The sequence below is a fragment of the Typopeltis vanoorti genome, chromosome 5 (assembly GCF_054136105.1).
Source record: "Typopeltis vanoorti isolate ZY-2024b chromosome 5, IOZ_Tvanoo_1.0, whole genome shotgun sequence".
Taxonomy (NCBI): domain Eukaryota; kingdom Metazoa; phylum Arthropoda; class Arachnida; order Uropygi; family Thelyphonidae; genus Typopeltis; species Typopeltis vanoorti.
Window position 1 is genome coordinate 151,071,965 of NC_143553.1, and position 25,066 is coordinate 151,097,030.

The 25,066-nt window shown below is 33.7% G+C and overlaps 1 pseudogene; it reads left to right on the forward strand.

Moving 5' to 3' along the window:
• Window positions 1–23,822: 23,822 nt before the first annotated feature.
• LOC150106942 (small nucleolar RNA U3) lies at window positions 23,823–23,954 on the forward strand (annotated as a pseudogene).
• The last annotated feature ends 1,112 nt before the right edge of the window (window positions 23,955–25,066 follow it).

Here is a 25,066-nt window from a genome sequence, read left to right on the forward strand (position 1 = left end):
CATATATATATATATATATATATATATATATAAAGGTTTTTATTTATTTTTTTTTTTTACGTTGGGTTTATTATACGTAAAAGATACCAAGATATTTTATACTTGGTTTTAATCCTTTTCTCAAGGAAGCAAAACAACTTTGAGTTTTGCGCGTGAAATATATTCACTGCCGAACTATTTGTATAAAGAGGCTAATGACTCATATCACTTGCCTTAGTTTCTTCCTTGGGAAAAGGATTAAAACCAAGTAATAAATTTCGTGGTATCTTTAACGTATAATAATAAACCGAAGGTAAAGAAAGAAAAAACTTTCTACATGTTTCTCTCATCCAGAGATTTTTTATTAATACGGTATTAAAAAAAGATGTTTACCTTTTTGTCGTCTTGTATATGAAATATATGATTTCTGCATTACTTCAACCTTGGTATCTCTTCCGGGTCTGGCTCCCACTGATGAGACCTCAATAAAGGTCGAAACTGGTTGGTAGTTTGATTCCGGGGGAGCAGAATTTTTGCTCCCTTAAGGTTTTTGCCTTAGGGAGCTTTTGAGCATAGGGAGCGTTTGAGCATCCAGGGATTTGGATCCGTTGGGGTGGCCTGTATTAAGGCTTCCTTGGCTGTTGATTTTCCCTTGGAATATGAGCGGTTCGCTTGGTGGTAGGGGAGCATTTCACTGATCAGAGCCACCTCTGAGTTAAGAGATCACTCAGGTCGCTAATTGTTGGGTGATCTGAGGGATTTCACGAGTTTTTGGAGAGGTAACCCCCGCACATAAACAGGGAAACTAGTTGGTAGCTTGAAATCAGGGGAGAAGAGTTTTTGTTCTCTTAAAGTTTTCGCCTTAAGGAGCTTTTGAGCATCCAGGGATTTGGATCCGTTGGGGTGGCCTGTATTAGGCATTCATGGCTGATGCTTTTCCTGGAATATGATCGGTTCTGCTTGGTGGTAGGGTGAGCCTGTCACCAAGCAGATTCATCCCCTGAGTTAAACGACCCCTGAGGTCGCTCATTTTGGATGATCTGAGGGATTGAACGAGTTTTTCGGAGAGGTATCCCCCGCACTTAAACAGGGAAACCGGTCTGGGTAGTGGCCCTTCCCGTTATGCATTGCATTATACATGCCTGAAAGGGGGGGGGGGGTACTTTTCATTATGGGATGCATACTAAGGCAAGTGATACGAAGTTATCGGCCTGTATATACAAGTAGCTTAGACGTGAATATATTTCACTCGCAAAACATTGGTTTGCTTCCTTTGGAAAAAGATTAAAACCAAGTATAAAATTTCTTGGTGCCTACATAGGCTAAATCTTACTGATGTCCTGGTTACCAGAATATGTGGATATATAACCGAATTTCGGCAGTTTCGGTCCTTTGGGAAAGTCTCTACTTACAACTTAGCGTTGGTAGATATATTAATAATTGATTTATATCTCTGAGTTAACGGGTATTAAACGTCCAGACGCATGGACATTAAGAGCGAACCACTGTTGCTACGGATCGAGTTGGACGACTCATGCTTCTAGTACCATAGAATCTGGAACCACACATCTTTACCCTGAGCAAATACTGATTCATTTGAAGCACCCCAAATATCATACTTGAACTACAGAGTGCAAACAGCCAGTTTATTTTTCTCCGATTTCTTCTAGCAAGCAAGATGAGTTATTTAGAAAATTTTATTTTCAGAAAATCCGCTTTCTCTCGATGCTATTATTAAAATGACAAGCCTATAGCACAAGAAACAAATCCCCAATTCTTAGACGTCTAAAAATATCTAATAACTATGAGGTTTAGAAAGATTAAGAACACGATTAGATAAGAATTGAAAAAAAAATCAGCTAGCGCCTTTTTATTTCCTAAAGAAACTCAGATACTAATCAGTCTTGACTGTTAGGAGAAATCAGTAGCTAGTTCGCTCAACCCTAAGCTATCACCAATAACCGAATTCATGACTATCGATGATTTTCTAGGTATCAGGGAGACAGTTGAATAGTCAATGTTTGCCTATTGTGATTCTAAATTCTAACACTCGTATTTGTCTATAATAATGTTAATTTTACTTTTTTTTTTTTTTTTTTTTGAGATGTTCAGTAAAGACCTTCCTGGTAAAAGGTGCGCCTATATCAGAGATCGAATTATTTTAAAATGAGTTGAAAAAACCTCGAGAAAGTTCCCTTAAGAATGTTGCTACATGGTTACACAGGAATCTTCTTTATAACTATGAGATTGTTATTTTCAATAATCCTATTAATATCTTCAAAAATAATAAAAAGAAATGTAATTGAATTTGTCCCCTGACGCAATAAAAATGAGGAAAAGTCAAGTCGGAAATAATCAGCGGCTTTAATTCCGCTAGAGGTCACATGTTATAAAAATATTTAATTATAATTCTCTCATTTCCCGTAATTTAATTTAAATATTAAAAAAAACTATCTTAATAGATATTTTATTTATTTAAATTTAATAAATTCACGCAGTTTCGAATAGGTTTTATTAATGATATTAAATAAAACCAAGGCATAAAAACATAATTCTTTGCGTATTTTTAATAATTTGCTATATTATTCGCACAGAATTGGTGGGAACTGGGACTAATAAGAAATACAGGAAAACCTCACTTAACGCGATTAATTAATCCATCAATTAATGCTCGCAAAGCAAAATCGCGTTAAGCGAATGCAATAAACAATTACAAATAATTGTTAATAAATTATAAATAAATAATTATAATTCATAATTATAAATTATAAATTTGGAAAAAAAAATTACAGTATTAAGCTATATTACAGGATAAAATCATCAAAGTTAATAAAAATCAATTGCTTAAATTTTTTTTTAATGTCTAAGCATTTGATTGAGCTACTTTTTTTCTATTTTTATAATTTAATTGTGAACTGTGGCTTTCATATCGACACCCGAAGACTTAATGTAAAGGCTGTTCTCAAAAGACAGTATTAAAGATAACAATAAAATCATTGCTAATTAAAATAAATTTAATAAAAATAAAATAGTGTATTAAAGAAGTTTAAAATATAAGCTAAAGTTTTAAAATATTTGTATAATTTTATTAAATTTTTAAGATTTTACACATTTATTTTAACGAATTTTTAAAATATTCTTTTAAAAAACGTTAAACCAGCCAATAATCTAATGAATCATTTTTTTTATATGCTGCATAATGTAAACTTTATAATATTGCTAACAATCGACTCATTCATTTCGCAAGCACGCGCAATTGATCGCCAGCTACTTTTGATCAAAATTTCCGCGACTTCGAAGCTTTGTTCCATATCAGGATCAGCACCAAACAAAATTTCCTTATCATACTCAATGTGATTGAAAACTAGCTCAAGTTTTTTTGCAGTTAGCTTCTTAGTCGTAACATATCTCTTTTTGTTTGCATTCCTTATCTTCTTCTCCTTCTTCTTCTTCTCCTTCTTCTTCTTCTTCTTCTTCTTCTTCATATGCGTGCTGTTTTTCTAGTTGAAGGAGATTATTCTCACTTAAATGTTCTGAATGGGAATCGAGCAAGTTTCTCACATCTCCTTCGTCCAGTTCATTAAATTTCTTCAATAATGTTAGATCTTGGATTTTGCGCACGATCAACTAACATAGGCTTGAATTTAAAGCTTACGCATTGCCGTCTAATAAAAGGGTAAAAATAAAAATAAAAGACGATCGTTAGATCCTTTGTATCCTGGTTGAGATGCTTCAGTTTTATCTAGGAAAGATTTTGTGGCATGCGCTTCCAAAAGAGACCAATTTCGTCGACGTTGAATATTTGCCGATCGTCATAATTACCCTCCTATATTAACCTTTGCAATTCTTCAGGAAACTTGGCCGCAGAATCTATCAGCACCAGCAGATTCCCCAGTTATTCTTACGTTATGCAGTTTAGTTCGATCTCGATCATTAAATGGCTTCTATTTCGGGCGATCCGTATACTTAAAGAAGCAGTAGCAACTTTTCCTTGTTTTTTTTTTACCAGTTTATTATCGGTCTCGTCATGTATACAAGATATTTTTTATATTATACAATTCAAGTTGCACAATTCAGTGTACAGACAGTTCAAGTATTATTATCATTTTCTGTTGGTAATTACACTTATTTTTGGCTATTATTTTGTTACAGTTAATAAATGTTTCCTTATATATACAAATAGAGTAAAATACATTTCAGATAGTTTTCGTAGTTTATAATAACTTACAAGTTTTATTGATAAAGTAAGTTCGTTTGTGTATTTATGTGTAACCAAGGGCCGTAGCCATATTGGTTACTAGAGAATTAAACACTGCGAGTCCAGTGACAGTATCTATGAGGGCTCACCTTACACGGTTTGATTTGATGTCATGTTAATATATTAGTCTCCTAAGTGGATGAACTAGTTAATATATTGGTACCTTAATTGGATAGGATATGTGAGTTATAATGACCTCTTATACTATACGTTTAAAGTAATTGTCACCATGGTTTAGTCCCACGAGGTGGTCTCTCAATCTTTTTCTGAATGCATAAGCTGAGGTTATACATTTGATTTCATTTGGGAGTTTATTGTAGCTGCTTGTCGCTAGGTATTCGAAGGATTTGTGAAAAATTTCTTTGTTTACCTTGGGTACTACCAGCATGTTCCGGCTGCATCGTAATCCATAGTCTACAGCAGTGCTTCCCAAACTTCTGGACGTCAGGGCTCCCTTTGGAAAAATTAAAATATTTCACGCTCCCCCTCGAAAAAAAAAAAATCGTTATATAGGCATGTATTATTATAATATTTATTGTATTTATATTCAATACAAAACATACACAGTGAATATTGCAAAAATCAAATGCAAATATTACATTTTTAGCATCTTATATACACATTTGAGATGGCGCATTATCTCATATTTTTATATATTAATAGATAGATATATTGTTATTGTACATTTGCAGTACAAGCACATGAAACGTAAAAGGATTAGTAATAAAGAAAGAATTAAAAACATAAAAGAAGTTTAAAAACAATTTAATGTGGTGGATGTGTTTCAATACTGCTACACCAATATCAGGTGAAATATTTGAAACTGCAATTCTTAGATTTCTGCTTTGAAATGAAACTTCTATGAATAAGCATATATTTATTAATATTCATTAAGCGCCGAAATACGCAGGAAGCAAAATTTGTGAACCCGCACCAATGTGTGATTTTTTCCGTTAAAATATAAAAAATAACAAAAAAGAAATAATAAAAATCAAATATGTTTCTTTTAAGATAAAAAAATCGACTTAGTCTTGAAAGATTTTAAATTTGTTTTCATCATTTCATGGTCCCCTTAACAAAACCCACGGCCCACAGTTTGGGAAACGCTAGTCTACAGTATATACCAAGAAACTTTCAGCGTTACGTACAATAGACACCCATAGAGATATAGTTTCTGTAGTGGTAGAATATTATGCATGACAAACAGATTGTTGGTTGAATGTGCGAAGTCAGTTGTGGTTCTGGCTCTAATTATTCTGTTTTGCATTCTTATTAATGAAAACAGGTTGTTGTAATAATCTTCACCCCAATAGGTGATGCCATATTGCAGTGAGGAATTAACCCAGGAATAGTATAAATAAACATCTGAAGAATGCTGCAGTTACAAATTTTTGAACATGATATATTCTGTTAATTATGAACCTAAACTTATTTGTTAAGAAAGTGGTGTGGGAGTTCCACTTCAAATTGCTATCGATATAAAGGCCCAAATATTTGACGGTTTTTGGTTTTTTTGATTAAGTTACATTTACAATTTAGTGTATTACTACATTTTCTTTCATGTCATTTTATAGTTATACTGTGTCTAATTTGTCTGTTAATGTAAAGTACATATATCTCGTTTTATCGGTATTAATGTTAAGTCCATTATTGCTAAACTATTTACTTAGTTTACTCTTATTTATTATAGTCCAAACTATAGACTCGCTGTATCCCCGGTCTCGCATAATCATTGTATTACCACTTTCATGTCTCTTAATGATTTCCAGCTTTTCCGCTCGCTGCAGATTGGCAACAAAAAAATTTCGCATAACGTAAAAAAATCGCGTGAACTGATTAATCACTCGCTTAAAGGGGGAAATGGTATCATTTCACTCAATCGCGCTAACTGATTATCGCGCATGTCGAATTCGCGTTAAACGAGGTTTTCCTGTACTAGAAACTGAAATAAATTGGCGACATTCATTCTACCAGAGGTCGCATGTTATAAAAGTATTTTATTGTAATTTTCAGTGCTTTTCTAATTGTATTTCTACCTCACATTGATTAAACTAGAAGCAACCTTTTTCTTTGATCATTCGATTTTTTTTTTTTTATTTCGATTCACTCATTTTGTTTGGATCAAGAATCCAATCCGATTTTATAGAAACATTTTCTTGGTTTATTGTACTATAAAATCCATCACTAAAAGATACGTTTACAAGTTGTTAGATCGCATTGCACGTTTTAAGTGTTGTCGTTTATGGACAGGATTTGATTTTCTTTATTTTTTGTTATTTTACAGCTTTTTTATTTTCGGAAGTTTATCTTTGTAAAGGTTTAGATTGTACCGTTAAGTGACCACAAAACGATCGATCTTTGAGGTTATGTTTTAACTTGACACACACGACAAAGAGAGAGAGAGAATATCAAGATAATTTATGGTCCACAGGTTTTCGTTTTTTCAGCATAATATTACAAAACTACATTTAAAGCTGCATTTTATATAGAAGGAAAGAAATATATAATAATTTGTAATTACAATTAAACCAAAATTTTCTCTCTTTTTTTCTTCTTCGTTTCGTCATTATTTCAGTCTTTCTTGTCACCTTCTTTGCAAATTCCTTTGTGCCATGTTTAGCAACCAAGATACGTGCCATCATTATTGTTATGTCAGGAAATATCTTTGTGAATTCGTAAATTTTTGATTTTTTTCATGTTGCAAAATGTCCTCATATTCCATTGACAATTCTGTCAAATTATGTCGAAACTTTTATTCGGAAAGTGGAGCAAAGCGTACAGCTTGAACAGGCAGCTTCAACTTACGGCGCCTTCGCAATCTGAGACTCGGACTTGAAATTTTGGAAATCGGCGCAGTGAAGAAATAAAAGAAGCTTAGAATAAAGTCTTGCTCAACCCAGGTTGCTGTCTTTCATTGTCATACAGAATCAGGACTCTACTATGTTCGACCTCGATCTAAAGAACTCTTAAGTTTGTTCGAACAGTATTTATCCCTCATCCTTTGTCCCTCAAAATTATACTTTATATGTTCCACTTCTGAGTACATTAATACTAACAAGTTTCATTTTGACACGAACATAAATTGGTTTAAAAATCGGTTTTCTAATAAAGTTATTGCTTTCTTTATTATTGCTAGTGGTGGTGGTGATACTGTTGGTCAGGAGATTTAAGTCCATGTAGGATACTGACGGCATAAACTCATGAATTACCTAAATTCATACTTCATACCGTTTCAGTGCATGCAACTATTACTATAGGTAAGCGGATGTTATGTTTGTAAGGAAATAAAATGTTATGCGGATGTTATGTTTGTAAAAAACGACCGGAGCACCCAGAGACGAAACAAACTCCCCTCCCCTCAATATGAAACTGATTAATTCAGTGCTAAAAAGAAAATAAATACCATTTAATGATATGAACTACTGTACCCAAACCAATGTTCTTACCCCCCCCCCCCCTTGATGTGGTTTCATCTCAGAATTAAACATATAAACACAACATAAAAGAATATTTTGCTTTTTGAAAGTTTTTTCCCACATAACACAAGATCCACTTCTCCTATATAAGTTTTCTTATGCATTGTATTACTTTTTTTTTTTATTCTTCTTATTTATTCTTTCTGATTTGATTTATTATAATTTATGTTCATTTATAAAAACATATATTTTCTGAGGACTTTTATTCTCAATGAGTAGGTGAAGCTCTTTACGCATTGACTAACTGTTGAAATATTTGTGGGCAACCAGGTTCCAACCTTAGCTGTGACGTAGTTGAGCTCAATGCTATCAATGCTTTCGTAGACATCAAGGAAGAGAGAGTACAGTACAAATGACACCTTCTGGTGTTCAAAAAGCGGAACAAGTATATTATTATTATTATTATTATTATTATTATTATTATTATTATTATTATTTATAGTAGTAGTAGTAGTATCTGAAATACCGGGAGTTCAGCGGCAGTAAAACTCCTAGTTTCCGAGAGATGAAACCTCTAATTGCTTGTGGAAAAGATCGACTAACTCGGGAACACTCCATTTCCACAGGGCTAACAGAGCCCTTTTATTTCTTTATTCTTTTCTATTATTCTATTTGATTTTTCACATACACATTTATACTTAGACACATTACAATACTAGCATGATCAACACTGTTAAAGCAGATAATCATTATATATACATTTTAATTTATCTTACCCTCCAGCTATAAGAACTACCTAATTCTTTCTTAAAGTTACAAGATGATTGCTTGTGCAACCTGTTCTGAAGGCCATTGCCCATATTTTTTTACCCTCTTAAGAAAAATGAACCTCACATGTTTGTAGAGCTGGTACATTTCTCGCCCATCTCACAATATCTCATCATTTCCACTTTGGTATTTAATCGGTGGGCTCTCATGTCGAATACAATCAAAGACTTTGCTAAAATCAAAGAAAATCGCATCGCAGCTTAATTTCCATGGTCAATTTTTCTCATGAAGGCATTACAATAATTAATCAGATTTCTCATAACCGGTTCTCCTTAATAAAATATTGTGGTTTTCCTCTTCACCAAGTAATTCATATTTAGAATAATCTAGCTGACGATTACAAAGTAATTTTCTATTAAAAGTATCCTACCCCTTTATCACTAGTCATTACCTTTTCAACATAAGCTATCTTTTCCATTGTCTTTTACGTTTATACGCCTGCTTAATTTCAACTCCTTGTCCACTGTGATATCTAGAAATTCTCTTGCGTTAATGTGAACACACACACCCTCTTGTTATTACTTGGCTCACCCCTAACACCAATTACCATAAGTTTCTCTTGATGTCGGTTCTGAAGCTTTTAAAAAGGTTACGGATTTTACGACCTTTTTCGACCAGATGAATCCTCTATTATTTATGAGATGGACACTGCCAGTAAACCATTTCTAACATAAAAGTCCCACAAATGAATAAAACTACAACCAAGTAGAGTGTGGCTTATTCATTACTTTGAATCGATTTAGCTGCCATGGTCAATGCAGGAAGTATTCGTTGTAAAATTTAAGTATTATATTAATGAAATTACTTTCTCACACTTTTGATTTAATAGCCAAAAGACTTCCTATAGTCATTATAACCACCCTTTTAAATTATTTAAAAATAATAAATGATTTAAATGTCATATAATTTGAAACATATTCTACTAAGTTTTAAAATTTCACGTGAAGTATTCTTGATTGGTTTCTTTCTTTCATCGATATTTTAATCTAGTGTGTAAACACTAGACCTTAAATTTCAAATAAAAAAAATTAAAACTCAAGGGGTTAGTCTATAATTTAGTAATCTTAGAGGTCAATCCTCAGGAAGCTAGTGCTAGGACACTGCTTGCTTAGTGAACGTGTCCACACAACTCGGAAGCCACTCCACTTCTTGCAGTTCTTTTGTATTTATTTATGTGATTCTCATATATCCACAAAAGATTATAAACCTATAGTAAATTAATACTGTGAGTAAACTAAGTTTTTATTTTATTTTTTTAAATATTATTGTTGTGTTTACGTAACCGGAGTACAGTGCACAGACTTTTTAAAACGATCTTAGCCTTTTCCATGGAAAAGTGTGTATTTCTTAGAGAAAGTAACTTAAACAAAGATCAGAAATCCAATAGTAGCTTGCAATTCGACTAACGAACTTTCTCGATTATTGGATTAGTTTTTGAAGCTCTATCCGATCGAGTTTGTAGTCATAACAACAAAAACAAAAGAGCACTTAACCACACTATAGTTGTGCTTTTTTAAAATTATTTGATCTTTATTTAGTTCGACTAATGAGTGAACTGACGAGACTGGGATGTAGCTAATAGTTTAGTGAAGTTAGGACAATATTTCTGTTGAATGCAATCCACGTTGTTTTCCTAAATCTGGATTTACTTTCGGAAAGGAAGCTGAGATCACCAATGATGATGATGAAAAATCAGCAAGATGTCGTCTAATGTTTGGGCGCGTTAGAAAGAGTTTTTTCAAATAACTAAGACGTCGTCCTTGCTTTCAGTAGATAAAACTGAAATCATTGAAGAAACTAAGGACGAAAACATATCAGAAATTTCACCCGAACCCACATGATATGCTTAAGTGGTTGATTGAGAACAAAAACTACGTACTGACAAATGCGCCGAACCAACTTGGAAAAAAAAAAGTACGCTCTATTAAGTCGAATTTAATCGGAATTTTGAGCAAAAACGCGTTCACATTATTTAAACAAAAAGATGACGGATGGCTATTTGGCAAAAAAAGTCGAATTTTTCGTGTGTCTGAGCCAGCTGTTTTATGTGAAGTCATATTTTGCTGGTTGTGTAAAAACAGTTTATGAAAATAAATGTCTATCAATTTCTGTTTCATTTTATAAGGTATTCCAAAAATGGAAACTTAGTGTATGAAATTTTGAAATTTTGTTGAAATTTTGTTCATCGTATTCTCTTGTGTAGGGTGGTATTGGCTTATTATTATACTGATTCACAAACTGCATTATTTCTTCAAAACAGTTCTCGGATGTATCTTAGCATCTGTTAATGTAAGGTTTTTCTCATATTGACGTATTTTAATAAAATAAAAAAAAACATTCAAGATGTATTCCTTTCTACTATATCCAATTTTATACCGTTTGCACCAGAATAAATGTTTAATTAAAATATGTTTGATGATTGTAACTCTTCTGCAGATCTAATCTTTCCTTTTTCTTTTGGGAGGGATTCTGTTCTGATCTGTCATAAATTTAGTCTTTTTTCACATTATAAATATATCTCTATGGTGTAATAAATATTCAGAATAGCTTATCATTCAATACTTTTTTAATGTAACATTTTTGATTGTTTTCAACAATTCCAATTCAGATACTTGGATTTGAACACTGATAAAAATTTCAAAGATTGGAAATACATTAGAGTATTTTTTTTAAATATTCCATTTTGTATAATACAGATCAAGAAAAGACAAAAAAACAGACGACATATAATACAAATGCATATATGCTGAAGCATTATCCCTTTTGGTCGATAGAATTCGCGGCTTCTAACTGTCAGGATATTTCAGCATTCCAGGATGATTGTCAACTGCTGCCATCTAATGTTCATAATCTGAACTATATTATTATTTTTCATTGTTTTGTAATAGTTTGTGAAATCAACGTTTTTTTTTTTTTTTCCTGAGCTGTTAACAACCTGATTATGCTCAGAGAATCAACATGAATTGATTTTAAATCAGTGATATAACAAATCCCACAGAACTTATAAAATCAAAAAGAAATTAAATATAAATAATAAATAAATAAAAAATTGCAAATAAATAAATAAATAAAAACAAATAAAACGAAGAAAAAAGAGCAAAAGAAAGTCCAGTACTAACAGTATATGTTTCCGATATATAGAATTTTCTTCCTAGTTCTAGAGAATCTATTTCTCCTTGATCCTGCGTTTTGTCAACATATCAAGCTCAGCTCTGATATCAAAACAACAGAAAAACAGTGTTAGTTTTTCTGTTATTTTATCGGCCACCTAAATACTTACTCGTGCTATCCGTGTTAATCATAACCTCAGAGCTGTGAACGAAGAGATGGTGATAGTATAGGCAATTCTCAAGGTAGGTTTACAACTGCGTTCTTTTATGACATGGTAACATAGCAATACACATCGTTTGCAGAAATGTTATGGCCGCTTGATGGTTGTTTCCGTCATTAAGCTAACGGATGCTGGAAACTGAAAGTAATCAACCAAATTGTAATGATCTAATACCGAGTAAGTTAAAAGTATATATATTGTATTTCATTACATCCTTATATATATATATATATATATATATATATATATATATATATATATATATATATATATATATATATATATATATATATATAACTTTCTACATCTATCTCTCATCCTGAGATTTTTATTTAATAAGGTCAAAGCACCTTATGGTAACTTGTGTTGGTAAAATATTTATAAGCTCTGTATTACTTAAAATTTAGTATTTCTTAGCCTGGCTCCCACTGATGAGACCACAATAAAGGTCGAAACCGGTCTGGGTAGTGGCCCCTTGCCTTTAATACAAAGCATCATACATCTCCTCCAGGAGATGTGCTTTGCATTAAAGGTAAATATTAAGAATAGTGATTAGAGCTTATACCACCTTTACCACGAGTTGCCTTGGTCTTGCACTACCTGTAGGATCAGCTAGACTTGCAACACTTGCAGGCGCAAACTTGACTGACTTGTCTGTTTGCTTACTTGGGAAATGTAAGTTTACTAAGCTAGTTTACTTCCTTATCAGGAAGTAAACTAGCTTCTTTATTTTAACGTACTCTCCTGTTTAGCAAATTGGTGGGGGGGAGAGAGATGGACTGAGTCCTTGACTCATTATCCCTTCATCTAATTGAAGAAAATCTGTGCGATAGGGTGTTATTGAGCTAAAAGCTGTTGTCATGGCTGGGTAGCGGCAATAGCCGAACCTCAGTTAAAACCTCATTGCCATCCGTTACCTCCTGAAAATTCTTTTTTTTTTTTCCTATATTTAGCAAATTTTTTTGGCATTAAGTTTACATATTACCTTAATAATATAATTTATTTGGTGTACTGAGAAAGTGCGAAGAAAGAGAAAAATATTTTACAACATTGAGAAGGGAAAATAAAAAATATTAGAATAGCAATTAAAACTAATTAGATTCATTAATTATTTGTATTTTATTATATGCTTCAAGAATTTGATCTTTCACTTTCTATGTAAAATTTTATTGTTTATTAGTCTTCGTAATGCAGTTCGTAATAGCCACTTCCTGTATACCGCAAAGATTGGAAGTGCTTATTACCACCTTCATTACAATGACTAATATAGTTTGAATAGAGTTTATAGTCTTTCCACAAAATAATAATTATAATAAGGTAGAATATGATATTTTATCTTGAAATCTTTCTTTACTTTTGCAATAAATAAGTTAAAACATTTGATAGCTGGAAAATATATTAAACACCTTTTTTTTTTTTTAATAAAACACTTAAAAATTATTTTCTGTTATGAAAGTAAAAATGGAGGGACTGATTGATTCATTCAATCCAATATCCTTGGAGGGTAATGGATGGCAATGTTGCAGCTAAGGAAGTTCTAACTGAGGCTCGGCTATTGCTGTTACTCTCCTGCCATGATCAGAGCTTTAATTGCTCAATAACGCCTTATCCATACACTGTCCTCTACAGATAACGGGGAAGATGAAAAGCATTCTTGCTTCGCCCCTTTAAGCCAGTCCTTATAAGGACTATATAAAGGAAAGTAAAAATTTTGGATTCCCAGTTTTTTTCTTCTTTACTAAATCGATGTTTATCGTTTGAACACATAACTGAATAATAATGGCTGTCATCAGTACATCAGTATACTGGAAGTTAGAAAGAAAAATCTTCCTACTATTTGTCAAAAATCAGTTTGTTTTTCTATGTTTGTGCGAGAGAATGGATTGCTTTGGTTGGTTGAAAATTAATACGAGACAACTGCTCAGGTACAATACAGATTCCATGAAATCCGCTGTACGGATAGAAATGTATTATGACAGAATATTTCTTTTTTAATATTTGTGTTATAATAAATTACAAACATGTGAAGCATTTTTTAAAATAAAATATTAAATGCATTTTAGTTATACGAAAACAATACACATGCATTCGATTTAGTGGAGATATTTAACGACATTAGCGGTGAGTTAGCACCTGGTTGGTTCGAAATATTTAAATCTAAATTTTTAATTTTAATTTGCAAAGTTCGAGGCTGGAACTCGATCGTGACATCATCAAACGCCATAAACGGAAGTCAGTGGATACGTGATAAGAGACTTTAAAAGTTCCTTGACATTTTTTAGTTATAATTGAAAAATTAATTAATACAGCGACAAAATTATAAAAGTTACTGAATAAAAGTAATCAAAATTAAAAAGAAAAAATAGCCGTGTACCCCATGGGATACGGATGTCCCCCCCCCCACACACACACACCTAAAATATTAAAGCCTAGCTATGGTAATTTATTTAGTTTTTTCTTATATCTGGTTAGGTAAGAAATATATTTTCAAATATTTTAAAATTGTAAAGTAGTATTCACAAATTCCATATTGGGCGAGACAGACTTCACCGTCTAGAAATCGAAATACTGTATATACCAGGGTTTCTCAAACTGTGTTCCGCGAGAAGTTCTGGAATTGGACATTTTAGTTTTCTAAGCATTTTTCATGAATAAATATTTTATAGTAAAAATATTCTGAGGAGAATAATATTCGTGAATATGTCGAAAAGCTCAGATCCAGAACACCTAATAACATCTGTGTATCGTTAATTTTCACACATCGAAACCTTTCAACATTCGCGAAAGGGAATAACGCTGTTTATGACGGATCATAAAAATTGCCTGCAAGCGGATTATAACAGTGGTGGCATATCCTCTGTTCTCAAAAATGAAGGATGTAGCAAATGTCAGTGACCAAGCAGCATATTTTTAAACATGGAAGTATTCATGAATTATCGTTGATTTTCACACATCGAAATCTTTCAACAATCGGGAAAGAGAATACCGCTGTTTATGACCGATCATAAAAATTGTCTGCAAGCCGATTACAACAATTAGCGGCGTGTTCTCAAAACTGAACGAAACAACATCTGTGTTGCAAATATCAGTGACCAATCAGCAAGGAAGTATAAAGAAAATTTTTCCACTGAAATTGAAGATCAAGGTAGTCTGTATGCGGTTCTCAAATCTATTACTACTGAATACTTTCTTCGCAAGTTCGTATTGCAGTGTGTAAGTGCTTGTTCTGAAACCGGAGTGCCGTGATATTTTTAAAAGTAATAGGAATACAGAGTTAAAATCGATATGAATAAGAGACGAGGCACTTTGTTTAATTTTGGTATTAAGAAATCTCTTATTGAAGGTGTTTGTGACGGAACAGATAGTGAATCATCCACCTCAAGCCTACAAAGATCTCTAGGGTGTACAAAAGGAGGGGAAAACTACCAGCACACAGAAGAAAAAGTCTGCATTCACTCGTAAGTACTTATAATAATATTATAAATATATTTCGTGATCAGAATGGGATATGTCAATGAAAATCAGCACAAATTAATTTAATGATGTTTGCCTGAAGAAACTACGACATGCTACAACATTTCATTAGTCCAGTGATTGATAACTAATTTAAATGTAATTTCTATTTGTCAACATGCCACGCCGTATACATAAGTGTACTAATACTCTTTATGATTATGCCATAATTAATTATTAATACTTATGTTAATGTATGAACTTTAAAAAAAAAATTGGAAAGGTATTTACGAGTAAATTTGTTGGGACCGGGCCCTTGGGAAAAAAAAAAAATCAGCTAACGCCTTTTTATTTCCGATAGGGAGTAGGCGAGGCGCCTTTAGAAAAAATAATTCTTCTTATTCTTTTAACTAATTTTATAATTAATATCTGATTTATTTCGAACTGAACATTTTATCATATCATTCTTATTACAATTGCTTTTACATTATTTGATAAGGTTTAGTACTTTTCTTACAAGTATTGTTACAATTCATATTTACTTTTTTGTGTTGCAGTCTTTTTTTACTATTTTGCATTATTCATTTACTTTTATATTATTCGACATTTCTTATTTATAATCTTATTGTTTTTCATACTAAAGTTACCTTTACAACAAAATTCTATTTGTTTTTATTATAGCTCTGACAAATATTGGAATTTGAATATCATCGAAAAAATACCCATGGATTCTTGTTTAAAGACAGGAACTTTAACACAAGGAGGCGCAAGTACTTCTGCTGACACATCTACTCGTATGATTGGAGAAGATATGGAATTGAAAACGTGGTTTCTTCAAAAGCTAATATTAAAGAACAAGAGTCATCTAAGAACAGACCAAAACGGAAGTACCATGAAAGTTATTTAAATTATGGATTTACGTGTATTGGCAATACACATGCTCCTGATGTTTTATGTAATAAAATACTAGTAAACAGTTCTTTGGCTCCAGCTAAATTTCGTAGGCACTTCGAAACGAAACACACTGATTACAAAGGAAAAGATATAAATTGTTTCAAGAGACGACGTGACTCCCTAGAAAAATCTAAACTTCAAATGACTACAATTGCTACAACTGAAAATGCAACAGAGGCGTATTTTCGCGTGAGTTACCGCATTGCACTTCATGGTGAAGCTCATACAATTGGTGAGACGCTCATTAAGCCTTGTGTGAAAGACATTGTATCATGCATGTTAAACGAGCAGGATGCTAAAAAAATAGATGCAGTACAATGATCAAATGATACTGTTTCACGCCGCATCAAAAATCTTTCTGCTGACATAGAAATAGAGCTAATTCATCGACTTGGGCTGCAGTGAATATTCATTGCAAATGGATGAATCTACAGATGTCGCAGGACTCGCTGTATTACTGGTGTTTGTTCGTTACAAATCAGCTAACACCTTTTTTTATTCCCGTATACGGGGAGTAGGCGAAGCCATTTAGCCCTATCTAACTATTGGAGACAGAGTGGGCAGTTCAATCTCCACTGGAACCAATCAGAGATAGGTGGCCCAAGGCTATCACTAATTAAGCAGTACACAGTGAAGAGAGACGGCTCAAATGTGCCGCCATCTCGTGGTCCCTAACTCTAACACAATATATTTAATGTCTGAAATAATGTGGGTTCTACGGTCGATTTTCTTGAGTTTACGGGACGAAAAACCCAAGTTTCCGGGAGGAAAAACCCGCTTGCCCGTGCCAGAGATCGACTAACTCGGGAACCGGTCGAAAAAAGGCTTAGAAAAATTTCCTCTAGTCGCCGACTAGACTCGAAACCAAGTCTTCCTTCGTGCGGCCAAGCGCCGTAGTGTGCAAACGCCACATCCACTGAGCTACACAGGCTCTTTTGTCGTTACATATTTGATAAAAGTATTGAAGAAGATTTACTCATGTGCGAATATCTATAAGAAAAAACTACCGGAGAAGATATATTCAACTGTATTAATAATTATATTACAAAACAGGAAATCGGTTGGGAGAAGTGTATTGATATTTGTACAGATGGTGTTCAAGCAATGGTAGGAAAGATGAAGGGAGTTGTAACACGTATCCTGCAAGTAGCTACAAGAGCCACCAAAAGTCATTGTGTTTTGCATAGACAAGCACTAGTAACAAAAAAGAATTCGTACATATTTAAAAACTATTTTGGATGAAGCCGAAAAAATGATCAACTATGCAGAATCTCGACCACTTCAATCCAGATTATTTAAAATTTTGTGCGATGAAATGGGTAGCGCACGTAATGCACTTTTATTACGTACTGAAGTGAGATGGATATCCAGAGGAAAAGCATTGTTGAGGCTTTTTGAACTTCGTAGTGAGTTAATGGTCTTGATGTCACATAATTTAGGACAATATTTTATTGAATTATTATGAAATTCTTCATGGTCTTGCGTATGTGTCTTGCGATCTGGCAGATATTTTTACAAAGTGCAATGAAATTAACTTATCATTACAAGGAAAGAATATTACAATTTTTAATACAAGAGATAAAATTGCATCTTTTGATAAGAAGGTGAAATTCTGGATTTCTAGAGTTGAACAGAATAATTTTGATTGTTTTCCCACCTTGCATGAATTTTTGACTGAAATAAATTCTAAAGTAAATGAAGAAGTATCTAACGTAATTTTAGAACACTTGCGTGACTTGCAATCAACCCTTTTGCAATATTTTCCAAAATCCAGTGAGGACATTCCTGGGTTCTGAATCCATTTACAGTGACAGCTAAGCCAGCAGGCTTCAGCGCAAGTGACTATGAAAATCTAATTGACTTAATTAATGACTCTGATCTAAGACAAAAATACAAGGAACTACCAATAAATGATTTCTGGACAAGCGTGTCGAAACTAGCTATTTTTGTTTTACTTCCTTTTACAACGACATATTTATGCGAGGCAGGATTTTCATAATATGCTGCAACCAAATCAAAGTCCAGGAACAGACTCGACGCTACACCAAATATGAGAATTCAACTTTCTAATATTGTGCCTGATATCAAAAGGATTTGTAATTCAAAGACCTAAAAACATTGGAGTCATTAAGAACTTAATTTGCAATATACGTTTTACTATTTTTATGTGTTTTGTTTTTACTAATTAACATTTGACAATAAATGATTTTTTTTTTCTTAACGCTTAGATTTACTCATTTATTTTATTTATATTTACCTAACCTACAAAACCAGCACAAAGGAGAAAAAGTCTGCATTCACTCGTAAGTACTTATAATATTATAAATTTTTGGTGATCAGAATGGGATATGTCAATGAAAATCAGCACAAATTAATTTAATGATAGTTTAATCGATGTTTAATTAATTAATAATTAATTATCGCTCATTAATAATTATCAATCATTAATAAATAATTATCAATTATTAATTAACAAATAAATAATCTAAATTACCTATCAATTATTAATTAACAATAAAAGAGCTAAATTACCAATTAATTATTAATTAATACCTTACAAAATAACCAAGGTGTTCCGTGAACATTTCAGGATTTGTGAAGTGTTCCGTCGTAGAAAAAGTTTGAGAAACCCTGGTATATACAAATAAGCCGACTGCATCTACTATGAATAATAAACAAACAAGAAATTTGATATTATTTTAGAAGTATTGTTATAAAAAACTAAACAAACTTAATAATAAAATGAAATATTTATAATATTTTTAATTAAATTCATTAAACAATCAGTTCTACAAAAGAGCCCAATACACCAAAATATTTTAACTTACTAAATTATTAAAAATTAATTTTAAAGTCAGGATCTAATTTAGAGGAGGAGAGGTGAGGGTGATTAATATCCTTGGAGGGTAATATAGATGGCAATGTTGTAGCCAATGAAGTTCTAACTGAGGCTCGGCTATTGCTGTTACCCTCCTGCCATGATCAGAGCTTTAATAGCTCAATAACACCTTATCCGTACACTGTCCTCTACAGATAACGGGGAAGATGAAACGCATTCTTGCTTCGCCCCTTCAAGCCAGTCCTTTTAAGGACTTAAGGATCTAATTTAAAGTCAGGATCTAATGATGATGATCAATCAAAACCGGATTCATTCCATCCAATACCCTTGGAGGGTAATGGATGGCAATGCTGTAGCCAATGAAGTTCTAACTGAGGCTCGGTTATTGCTGTTACCCTCCTGCCATGATCAGAGCTTTGATAGCTCAATAACACCTTATCCCTACACTGTCCTCTACAGATAACGGGGAAGATGAAAAACATTCTTGCTTCACCCCTTTAAGCCAGTCCTTATAAGGACTATAAGGATAAGGATCTAATGATACAAGTGAAATATTTTTGTATTGTGCTCTTAGTTCTTTCAGTTCTTGTGACTTGGTTAACATATATTTATATATAACATATATTTGGGTTCTTGTGACTCGGTTAACATATCACATATATTTGGGTTCTTGTGACTCGGTTAACATATATATAATATAACATATATTTGGGTTCTTGTGACTCGGTTAACATATATATATAATATAACATATAACATATATTTGGGTTCTTGTGACTCGGTTGACATATATATATAATATATATGTAACAAATTTTTTAACTTGGGGATATTGTATATTTGGATAACCAAGTTATTTTATAAAGTTGGTTATTTTAACACCTAATCCCAAGTACGCAAACAATTAAGTTTGCGCCTGAAACAAAGTTCAAGTCTAAAGATGGTAAAACACCAGGACAACTCATTGTAAAGGTGGGTAAAGCTCTGATCACTATTCTTAGTATTTTCCCATAATGTAAAGCACATCTCACTAAAAGATGTATACTGCAATGCATTATGGGTTTATTTTTATATGTTTATTTTATAAACAAGTTTATAAAATAACTTGGTTATCCTAATATACTGTATATATTTGGGTTCTTGTGACTCGGTTAACATATATGTATAACATATTCAACGAAACTAGTCGTATCTTAACATTAAACTTTTCTTTCTCGGTATAGAGTCATTTAAATTTATTTATCAAAAAAAAAAAAAAAATCAGCTAACGCCTTTTTGTTCCCATATAGGGAGTAGGTGAGGCCGTTCTTAAGCCCTATCTAACTTTTGGAGACTGAATGGGCAGTTCAATCTCCCCTGGTAGCAAATCAGAGATAACTGGCCCAAGGCTATCACTAATTAATCGGCACGCAGCGAAGAAGACGAGTAAGTGCTGCCATCTGGTGGTCCCTAACACAATATATTTAATGTCTGAAAATAGTGTGGGTTCGACAGCCGATTTTCTTGAGTTTACGGGATGAAAACCCGAGTTTCAGGGAGGAAAAACCCGCTAGACCATGCCAGAGATCGACTAACTCTGGAACCAGTAGAGAAAAGGCTTAGAAATAGTTCCTCTAGTCAGCGACTCGATTCGAACTCCTTTCGTCGTGCGGTCAAGCGCTGTAGAGTGCAAAGGCCATTTCTACTGAGCTACACAGCCTTCTAATTTCATTTATATATATATATATATATATTCATATTTATATATACTGACTATAACCGAGACTAGAATAACAATTAAAGTTATTCAAAACGCAACATGTTTCATCGGATTGTCCGATGAAACATATATATATATATATATATATATATATATATATAGATAGATAGATAGATAGATAGATATTTTTTTTTTTTTTTTTTTTTTTTTATTGTAAACATAACAATCTTATATACATGATTAACCGGTTTTTGGTTCTCTGCAGTCAGACAGAGAGTTTACATGCTCATACTCTTGTTGAGGTATGTTACATCGAGGTCACTTATAAGGCTAATTACGTTTTTTTTTTTTTTTTTAAATAAATTAAAGCCATTAAGAGTTATTTTAATATGATAACATAAGATCTTATTTTAACATAAGAACATAAATGTGGAAGAACATAAAAGTTACTTTTGCACAATATTATCTATTAACATGAGAGTGCCAGCTGATTAACTTTCGCACTGTTAAGCACAACAATCCTTCTTTCTTCCCCCTTTCTTTTTTTTTTTCTTTGGGGGGGGGGGGGGGTAAAGGTGTCACTTCTATGCTGGAAAGTGGATTATAATGCAGTCGCCCTGCTCAGCCAGGAGTTGATTCCGTGGATTCCATTCTTGGTGGAAAAGATCTAAGGTGTTGTTTTGCCTATGGTGGTGATGCTCGTGTAGGATCCGACATCTCACCTTTTGTTGGAAGGCTGCAGTGAGTTGGTCAGTTGCCTCTCTCTGTGAAGTTGCTGTGCTGTCTGGTCTTGTATGTCTGAGGTAGAAGTTGTATATTACCGCTTTTGCGGTGATGAATAGGTAATTGCAGAATGAATGGTTATTGGACTCCACATGGACGAGATTGAAATATTCCTCTTCTGTATGAAGATTACCACAGGTAAGAGCTGCCGTTTCCCGAGTCAAACTGATTAATTTAGTGTTGACTGGGCATTCCAAGTATATATGCCGGACCGTTCCTAATTGGTAGCAGAAGAGGCAGTTATCTGAGACGTTTGAGTTAAATTTTCGTAAAATAGTAGGAGTGGGTAATATATTATGCCACATTCTCCACTGAATATCTGCGTCAGGTTTGATGGCTCTTGTGCGATATGGTAGATCCCATTGAAATAGTGTTTGATCAGATGATGCAGGATTTTCCAACAAAGTGCTTTGGTTCGACTGTTGTGTTAGTGTACTGTAGATCTTGTTGGTGTTGCTGGGTGTAAGTTTCTCCCATGAGTTATTGGTTTTTATAAGAAAGATAGGCGCCAGAACTTCTGAGTTTGGAGGGCAAAGCCCCACTTCTGTTATGTTATCAGGCATAGCGGCTTGAAACGCGGCCTTTACGGTGTCTATCTGCTCAGCCTCATTCCCATATTCTAGGTTTTCGAGCGAATTTGGAAAGCGCCAGGTGAGGCTTGGAGAAAGAATGTCACCCAAGATCCTCACGTTTCGCCAGCTCCATGGAGGAAAGAAAAATTCTTTCTGAGTGATCGGGCTTCTTACCATCGTGTTGTGAAAGATGGGTTCCATGAGGATTTCAGGTAGGGATGCTGTCTTCACTGTGTGCTGGAGGTTTAGCTTCTTCCATCGTCGAAGGGCATCTTTGTAGAAATTTGTTAAATTTACAGGCACTTGAGCTGTTGTCATTCTTAAGGTGGTGGAGAGAGAGAGACCTCTAGTGGCAGAAGTGAAAATGTACTCAGTGGTGCATTTGTGTGATATTTCCTGTTGTAGGGCATTTATGAGAAATCGAGCGCGGAACGTTGTTATCCTGTTGTCAATGGAGACCAACTTTTGTCCTCCATCTTTGAGAGAAGTACATAGCTGAGAGTAGGAAAGCCAGTTTGTTTTATTCCATATGAATCGATATATGGTTGACTTTATTTGTTTGATGAATTGCACTGGTGGCGTAAGAATCTTTAGTGTATGCCAAAGGACACTGGTGGCTATTTGGTTAACGATTATTGTTCTCCCTCTTGTGGAGGCAGAGGCTCGTATTGCTGCCCACTTTCCTAGAACTTGCTTGAAACGCTTGTTTAGTGTTTCCCAGTTCTTATCCACATAAGAGGGTGTGTTTCCTAGGTAAATCCCCAGGTATTTGTTTCCCTCTGTGGACCAGGTACCAGACATTGGGGAATCGGTTCGGTTTTTAGATAGATAGATAGATAGATAGATAGATAGATAGATAGATAGATAGATAGATAGATAGATATGTTTATAGTCAGTTTATATTAAAAATGAACATATCCCACCCCAAGTTAATAGTAGTAGTCATATATATATATATATATATATGTTTATAGTCAGTTTATATTAAAAATGAACATATCCCACCCCGAGTTAATAGTAGTAGTCATATATATATATATATATATAATAAATTTTTTAACTTGGGGATATATATATATATATATATATGTAATAAAGTTTAACCTAATATTGTATATTAGTATGACCAAGTAATTTTATAAGCTTGGTTATTTAACTCCTAATCCGAAGTAAGCAAACAATTAAGTTTGCGGCTGAAACAAAGTTCAAGTCTAAAGATGGTACAACACCAGGGCAACTCATTGTAAAGGTAGGTAAAGCTCTGATCACTATTCTTAGTATTTTCCCATAATGTAAAGCACATTTCATTAGAAGATGTATATATACTGCAATGCATTATGGGTGACATTATGCACAATGAGTTGTCCTGGTGTTGTACCATCTTTAGATTTCAACTTTGTTTCAGGTGCAAACTTAATTGTTTGCATACTTGGGATTAGGAGTAAAAATAACCAATCTTATAAAATTACTTGGATATCCTAATATACAATATCTTCAAGTTATAAAATTTATTAAAACTTTATCTCTCCAGAGATTCTTATTAAAAATTAAAACACCTTGTTGCAACTTCTATAGGTAAAGTTGATAAGGCTCTGTTATTACTAAAACCTTTATATATTATATATTATATATCTCCATTTTTATCTTCATTTTTAGATGAGATATGATATTACCATTGCATATATTTCGAGTACAACTTCACAACAACTTCTAATCATACTTCACAGGATCATTTCTGTAGTGTGGTTAGCGTTCATTTTTGTGAACTTTTCTCATAGGTGATTAGCAAATTGTTTGGCTAAGCGCAAATTACAATTTGTGCTTAGCCAAACAATAGTCAAAAACAATATGTTAGCTCAGTTATTATCGACAAAGCGTCTCATAGAGGCACTTGATAATAAACTACAGCAGCAGATACAGAATAAACCCCGGACTGGGGCAAGAATAACACACTCGGTGGTGGGAATAGCTTAGCCCCCCCCCCTCACCAGCCATGGCCTTGCCGCGTACGCGGACCCTTACAATCGAAGTTGAAGTTGCCCTACGACCTCGATGTTTGGCCAAAGCCCTCATCGAAAGCGTCGGCGCTTAGCAGATTTTTGGTTTTACTCCCTTTGGTGGTGGCCGCTTCCAAGTAGTAGTAAGGAGTGAGCAAACAAGAGACAAACTACTTGCAGAATTCGAGTGTAATGGAAAAACAGTAGTTCCATTTTTGGTAGGGAGCATTACCAAACTACTCAGAATCCCCAGATTCCCTTTAGAATATATTGAAACCGATGTATGTAAAGATCATCCACGAAATATTCGGGAAATGGGGCGTTGTACACAAGGTGGAAGTCCTAAATGACGCAGAAAACCCCAAATGGAAGTCGGGTGAAGTCCACATCTCCCTCGAGATGAAAACGCCCGTTCCCAACTTCATTATTATTGGATCCGCCAGAGTAATGATAAACTACCCTGGTGTAAAAAAAACAATGTTTTAGATGTGGTGCCTTCACTCACCTTGGGGCGGACTGTCTTAGAGTGAAATGTAAAAACTGTAAAAAATATAAATATAAAATGTAAAAAGGCCACAACCAAGAAAAAAACTGTGAGTCAGCTTGCCTGAAATGTGGGGTCATTGACCACAAAGTGGACACATGCCTCCAGAACCCTTGCTGAGAGGATGGGTGGTGCAATCACGCCAGCAACTCCACCAAGCAATGGAAATGACACAGCACAGGAAGCTTCTCCTCCTTTCGAGGCTGCTCCTGATATAACAGAAATCCATACCTCCACGTCTAAGAAAAACCGTAAGGGGAAAAAAACTTCCACAAGCAGTAAAATCCAACAAGAAGAAACAGTCGTTATTGAAACCATCAATACCAATATAGATACTAATACTGATATAGATAGGGAAGAAGGAAAGATGGAGGTGAACACCAACACCTCCAAACGGCCATTAAGCCAACAGG